This window comes from Cucurbita pepo, chromosome 1 (assembly GCF_057944985.1).
Source record: "Cucurbita pepo subsp. pepo isolate OVF chromosome 1, ASM5794498v1, whole genome shotgun sequence".
In the NCBI taxonomy this organism is placed as follows: Eukaryota; Viridiplantae; Streptophyta; class Magnoliopsida; order Cucurbitales; family Cucurbitaceae; genus Cucurbita; species Cucurbita pepo.
This window is the reverse complement of record NC_141798.1, coordinates 11748966-11756915: the sequence shown is the minus strand read 5'-3', so window position 1 is coordinate 11756915 and position 7950 is coordinate 11748966. Positions and strand designations below refer to the sequence as shown.

Here is a 7950-nt window from a genome sequence, read left to right as displayed (position 1 = left end):
ATAACAATTACAAGACGTGGGAAACATGCATAATGTCCTATTTACAAGGACAGGACCTTTGGGGGGTCGTTACTCCCACCAGAGGAGGATTCTAACAGCATCTTGCGCAAATGGAGAATCAAAGCAGGAAAAACAATGTTTGCCTTGAAGACCACAATCGAAGAAGAGATGTTAGAGCATATTTGGGATGACAAGACACCGAAAGAAGTATGGGACACGTTCGTGATGTTGTTCTAAAAGAAGAACGATATAAGGCTACAACTTCTGGAAAATGAGTTGTTGTCAATTTCACAACATAACAAGACGATTGCTCAGTACTTCAACCAATAGGGAGAGGAACAAATAGGGAGAGGGCTCGTAATGATCTTTGAGAAAATCACAAGGTGCTGATAGGAGGGGGGATCCATAGGTTTTTGTGAAAGGGATGCCCCAGATCTGACATGTCGCTTGCTGAAAAGAAAATGAGAATTCCTCTATTTGATGTCGATTCATTTATGCTTCCATTCTTTGTAGAGGAAGCTAACTGCTTGCTGGCTGGGAGTTGTATGAGCGGTAACGTCCACGTATGGCTTTGTGAGAAGGGTAGTGGGCAGAAATGGCCTTGTTGTACCTCACTTTCGTCTTGAATGGGGTTTGCTCTTTTCTTTTTTGGGAGAGTATGCCAATATGATCTTAATGAGGTGCAGGGCTTTGCATCTGGGATTCGTTAGCCTTCCCTCTTCGGGGGCCTGCGTCCCGACGTTTTTGTGCAATAAACCCCTCCGGCCGAAGATTAGTGGTAGGTGGTCCCGTGGAGTTTTCAGAGAAGGATAGCCTAGTGGGTAAGCACAGCAATGAACTGCGGGGAACCCTCAGAAGACCTATCTAAGATTAGGGGGGAGATCCTCAGTAGTGGTGACCCTTTCACTCTTCTACGGACTGATACATGTACCGAATGCTCATATGGGAAAGCTGACTCTTGGGTCTGGAACATGGGGGGTTGCTTCGAGAAAACTCCTTTCTTTCTCGTCCATTCAGGTGGGTGCGAACACACCTGCCAGATTATAGGTGACAGTTACAAGAATGGAGGGGAAGTGAATAGTACCCAACGACATTCAGGGATAAATGTAGACCCATCGGGCAGGGATAATCATTCTGGTCTTAGGAGAGGTGGGGACCTGATATAAATTCAACTACTGACCCTTTGCATGTACCAGAAGAACCGATTACAAGAAGCAAGGTTAAGAAGATATAAGAGACCTATACATTGCATCTTCAAAGGCTAGCTAGTGTACAATTTGAAAAAAAGACTTTTGAGCCCAAAAATCTTTATAGCGTATCAAATCAAGAAAATAATGGAGTGACCGACATTGGAAAGTGATTAGAAGACTTTGCCTTTGGTAGTTGAATTACCAATTAAGACAATTTATGTATGCCTTATTTTCTTCCATTTGTATTTATAGTTTTATTTGTAGTTGTAGTTTGTAGTTGGTAGATGAAATTCGTTATGTTTGGGTTATCTTTTTAGCCTATTTAAAGGCATGCCATATTCATGTTTGAGCATCATTGTTGAATACAAACAAAACCTTTGTGTTTGCTTGATACCTTTTTGGTGTTATTCTTTTTCAAACCTTGCTTTAGGTTTGATGCTTAAACCGATTCATTGAATTAGTTTTGATCAAGCTAATTCTGGAGTTAGTCGTCTTGGAATCAAAGAGTGACCATCATAGATTCCAAGTTCGATTTAAGAGTCATTCATCTTCTAACCAGTTCTTGGTGGAATCAATTCGTTAAGTTAGCTTTCTTTGTGAACGTTTGCAAGTATTCTAGAAGGACCTCTAGCTTTGCAAAATCCAGCATTATTGGCGCTTATCATTTGGTATCAGAGCATTTGGTCGGCGTTCTTTGGCCGCTCTAGAAGTGAAATATCTTTACTGTTATTTTTCTTTTCTATCAATTTTTTAGTCTCAGATTATCAAAAAGAAAAATTAGTAGAAAAAAAAAAATCTGTAGTAAAAAAAAAATCAGTTCAAAGAAAAAAAAAGGTATTCTGTTCTTATCAATTATTTGAGTTTGTTCAAAATTTTCAAACTCTTGATCATTGAGATACTAGTCTTAGCTTATAAGAGTTGATCATTGAATTGGTTATAATCGAGCTTAAATCAAGATTGCACCAAAAAGAAAAAAAAAAAAAAAAAGACAGCCTTTACATTCTTGACCTAGTACCAAAAGTCTACCTTTGAGTGTTAAACACGAGTGTCACTGAGTGAAATTCTTTGTGAAAAGTGCGGAGAGGTCCCTATATTACTAATAACAAAATGTCACATAATGGAGAAGGAGTAGCACCAGTACCAGATCTTAATACAACCATTCTTCAAGCAATTTAAGGTGTGATGGAAATGATGATGGAAGATAGACAAGAAAGAAGGGCACAACAACAAAGACAAGAACTAGCATTACAAGAAGATGAAGGCATTGTTGTACAAGAAAGACAAGTTGAAGGAAGATGGAGAGGAAGAAATAACCATGCAAATATTATGCAACCTAGAAGGATGGAAAGAGTACATGAAGATAGAGATGGGGGAGTTAAACTCAAAATCTCACCCTTTTGTGGAACGGTAGATTCTAAGGCATACTTGCAATGGGAAAGAAAGATATAGAATGTGTTTGATTGCAACAAGATGAGACTTGTTATTGCTGAATTTACCAATCATGTCGGTGATTGGTACCAACATCTCAAATCCGAGAGAAGAAGAAAAGAGGAAGATCTAATAGAGACTTGGGAAGAACTTAAAGAAGCCATGAGAAAAATGTATGTTCCGAAACATTACAAAAAAAATTTGAAAACTAAATTGCAAGGTTTGAGGCAAGGAACAAAAAGTGTTGCTGAATATTATCAAGAGATGGAGACTATGATGGAAAGAGCAAACATTAGAGAAGGAAGAAGATACCATGTCTAGATTCATACCTTCTCACAAAAATTTCACCCAGGAACACTCGTGTTTAAGACTCAAAAGTAGGCTTTTGGTACTAGGTCAAGAATGTAAATGCTGACTTTATTATTATTATTTTTTTTGGGTGCAATCTTGCTTTAAGCTTGATTATAACCAATTCAACAATCAATTCTAACCAGCTAAGACTAGTATCTCAAGGATCAAGAGCTTAAAAATAAATGATAAGAATTGAATATATATATATATTTTTCTCAGAACTGATTTTTTTTTTTTACTACAGATTTTTTTTCCTTTTTTTTTTTCTATTAATTCTTCTTCTTCTTCTTCTTTTTTTTCCGATAATCTAAGAGAGAAAAAAAATTGATAGAAAAAAAAAAAAAAAACAGTAAAGATATTTCACTTCTAGAGCGGCCAAAGAACGTCGACCAAATGCTCTGATACTAAATGATAAGCACTTACAATGCTGGAATTTGCAAAGCTAGAGGTCTTTCTAGAATCCTTGCAAAACGTTCACAGAGAAAGCTAACTTAACGGATTGATTCCAACCAAGAGCTGGTTAGAAGATGAATGACTCTTAGATCGAACTTGGAATGTATGATGACCACTCTTAGATACCAAGACAATTCACTCCAGAATTAGCTTGATCAAAACTAATTCAATGAATCGGTTTAAACATCAAACCTAAAGCAAGGTTTGAAAAAGAATAACACCAAAATGGAATCAAAAAAACACAAAAGTTTTGTTTGTGTTCAACAATTCATGATCATGCTCAAACATGAATATTACATGCCTTTAAATAGGCCCAAAAGATAACCCTAATATAATAAAATACAACCACCAACTACAAATGCTATTAAATACAAATTGAAGAAAATAAGGCATTCATACAAACTACTAATAAATGCTATTAAATACAAATCGACGAAAATAAAGTATTCATAAATTGCCTTAATTGGTAGTTCAACTACTAATGGCAAGTCTTCTAATCACTTTGCAATGTCAGCCACTCCATTATTTTCTTGATTTGATACTTGAATCTTCTTTGTATTGCTTCTTGTAATTGCTCGTTCGGGTACATGGAAGTGATAAGTTGTTGGATTCATATGATCTCAGGCTGAATTCTATGGTCAAGAACGTTGTAATAAGAAATCGGCCCTTGCTTAACTCCTTGTTTTGTATATCGGTTGCTGGTTGATCTGATAGGACCCAGGACACGCGAGAGCCCAGCCCGGGAGGACGGAAGGGACAAAAGAAAAGGCCTGCTGATAGAGCTGGGCGGGGAGGCAAGACTAGTTATCAGGTCAGAGAGACGCTTGGCCCATATGTTGGTCCCCTTAAAAACCCATTACTTAATAAGGATTTGTTACGCACGATATGTTGACGACTTACTACTGGGAATCGTGGGTGTCGTAGAGCTTCTCATAGAAATACAAAAACGTATCGCCCACTTCCTACAATCCGGCCTGAACCTTTGGGTAGGCTTTGCAAGAACAACAACAATAGCTGTACGGAGTATGATAGAATTTCCTAGTACCGTCATACGGGAAGTTCCTCCGAGGACGACTCCCATACAATTCTTGCGAGAGCTAGAGAAGCGTCTATGGGTAAAGCACCGAATCCATATAACTGCTTGCCACCTACGCTCCGCCATCCATTCAAACTTTACGAACATACGTAATAGTATCCTGATAAAAGAGCTAACAAAGGGGATGAGCCAAACAGGGAATCTACTGGACGGGGTTCAACTAGCGGAGACTCTTGGAACAACTGGAGTAATCCATCCCCAAGTGACCGTATTATGGGAGACCATCAAGCACATCCGGCAAAGATCAAGGGGGATCTCGTTGTTGTATAGCTCAGGTTGGAGCAACGCGCTATCGGACATTCAACAGGCAGTTTCACGATCAGGCATGAGTGCCTAGAAGTTGTCATTGTATACTCCCGCGAGTCGGAAGGCGGCGGGGGAAAAAGGAGGACACTGGGCGGGATTTATTAGCAGCGAGTTTCCCATACATCTCGAGGCGCCTATCAAAAACATACTTCAAAGGCTTCGGGATCGAGGTTGATGGTGTTATAACACATGCTGAAGCAATTTGGATCTTAGGCACTCTAAGTAAATCAATTATAGTAAATTAGCTAGCATGTTCACAAGCATTAAAACTCAAGGAGTTTGAGTCCTAACCTTTTGTAGTTCAAATTTCTTTTTCCAAACGAACCGGTTTCGAACCACCACTAGTGTCTTCCCTACTATTCTCTGACCTTAGAACTGAATTGTGGAATCCGGTGAGTGACTAAACTTGGAAGGGATTTAGTATATGTGAAGAGAGAGTTTGTAAGGGTTTTTCTCAAGGTTTTTCTAAGAAACTTTCCATGTACCTTGATCACTCTATTTATATTGTCATATTTGCATGTTCATGCAAATTTGAGATTACAAAATTTTGACACTCAAAATTTCACTCAAATATATGGGGTTTATTTGCTAGCATTCAAGTTTGGTTAAACCAAATATTGACACTCAAAATTCCACGAACATGGATTTTTTCATTTAGTGTTCATTTTAATTCAACAATTAATTTAAATAATTAATTTCAAATTAAAGTAATATTAAATGATTAATTAAAAATTTTAATTAATATTTAACGTTAATTCAAATGCCAATCCCAATCAATTCCAACACATATTGATTAAAATATTTAAATCTTATCTAAATATCTCCGATTCTCTCTTTTTGTTTAATTCATAAATAAAACAAAAATGCGGTTAAATATATTATATATATTTAGCGCATATTCCCTAATTCGAACACTTCGAACTCACTCGTCACACTATTCTAAGGTTTAGTCCGATATGAGCTAGCAGGGGGACCTAATGGACCTAGAGATCATGGGCTCCAGCGATCTGAGACTAACCGGCTAAACTCATTAACCTTGTTAACCAACATTCGTTAACGACTAGGACACTCCACTATAGCCTAGTAGTTGCACTCCCCTCACTATAGATATATTTCTGTCCATTTGATATAACCATGATTGGTAAGTCGATCATTCATAGGTTGTTCGTAACTAGAGTTGGGTCAATTTACTGTTTTACCCCTGAAGTTATTTCTTGTTCCTTATGTTCCACAGATCCTCTAATGAACAATTGTTTGTGGTCCAACCAGTAAACCAAATCCCTCTCAAACCAATGAGAGGGTAGGGCCCCTTGTTCAAGACCTGAAGTCAGTACTTAAGGGAACAACATCTCTACTATACCTAAAAGTGAGTAGGAGTGAATTCCATCTTGCACCCTATGTCTCTAGCTATTCAACCCCCCTGAAATGGGTGGCTTATTGAGTCGGCGAAATCGAGTCACTCTCACCCATGCAAATCTAAAGATAATTCTGAATACATAGGAGTTCATGGTTAGCTCAGGATTAAGATCGAGTTACCTAGGTCATCCAATGAAAATAAATCAGAACGACATTATAAAGTGAGAGTGATTTTCTTCATGGTCTGATCTTATGCAATACTCATTGCATAGGATGCCCCCACTCACATGTCTCCGCATGTACAATTTAGTGATCACATTGTTTATATCATATACAAAAGTTGGTCGCATCCATAGTGTCCCCAAGATAAAGTACTCAGCATTATCCATGTATTGTAGATCATTTTGACTATATACTTGAACTTGAAACACTCTTATGTCTCTATATATAGTTCAAATAATCATACTATAGTTAGAGTTTATTCGATTTAAATTAATAATCGTAAAATTCACTTTATTCAATATCAATGTTTACTTAATAAACATCAATAATAACTTGATTGAAAATAGAATATGTTTTTGTTTACAAACTATGAGTTGTAGGACATAAAATCCAAGAGAGGTATCATTAGCCGAAGAAGACCCTGGACAATCCACATGGCCTTCTTGACGAATGTTAGCAATGGAGACATCGTAAATTGGTCCACGGGCATCGCAATCAGTCTTCTGTCCTACTACAGGTGCTACGACAACCTTTACCAATTCTGAACGATTATCGACCACCAGATCCGCTGATCTGCTATATTTACCCTAGCCCACAAGCACAAATCCTTGGCGCAAAATATAATCCCAAAGTACTCCAAAGACCCAAATATAGTAAATCAAGAAGGGGGTCAGACTGAAGTAAAGTTCCCCAACAGCATAGAGCTTGGGAAGCTCGGACCCGATCAAGATCTGAACCACTACTAGACTAGACGTTGAGTGAGGTAGTGGTTTTTTTCTATTAGTTGTGATACGAACAGACGTTTACTTATGAGATTTTTTTTAGTAGGCTTGTCTTAGTAGTATGCTATAAGATAGCTAGTTTTGGGTCTTTCGACATAAAAAAGTCGATCCGACTTGGCTTCGCTATCGCTCATGACTTTTATTATAGTCCTAGTCTTGTAGTCGGCCTGGAATGCCTTTGTAGTCTTTCTAATGTTAATACCTTCTTCCTTCATTCATTTGCTTTTAGTTGCGTAGCTCCCACGCCAACAAGATACAGATGACAAAGCCAAAGCAATACTAAACGAGAAGCCGCCCTAATGAGACTCTTAGTCAAGCCTAAATGTCCTTATTTCAAACTAAAGCGCTAACGAGCAAGAAAAGGCCCCTTTCTGTATCGAGAGATAGGCTAAGGTGCCTTTACTAATATTCTAATAGTTGGTCCCAAAGTTCGCTTCTAGCAACTAGATTCTACCACTAGCGCTTGGACTTGGAAGCAAGCTACAGCTACCTTGAATCAATCAATGAATGAAAAGAAAGTGCTTACCGAGGAATAGAAAGGGAGGACAGGTTGGTTTGAGGACCCGTAGGTCAAAGGAAAGGGTAGGTCCTGATGTCGGGACGTTGCCGTATGAGGCAAGAGTGTCACGTACGGTTCCTTTGAGAAGGGTGTGATACCACCACCTATCAGGCCCAACGAGCGGTCCACGGAGCTGCATCCCTACTCACCTGGTCCATGCCCATTGCTCTCTCCAGGAGGTTGGCCGCCTATCCTAGATCTTCCCAT

At 38.5% G+C, this 7950-nt stretch overlaps 1 pseudogene; it reads right to left on the bottom strand.

The window, feature by feature from the left end:
* Positions 1-288: 288 nt before the first annotated feature.
* LOC111794126 (uncharacterized) lies at positions 289-1094 on the bottom strand (annotated as a pseudogene).
* Between the last annotated feature and the right edge of the window lie 6856 nt (positions 1095-7950).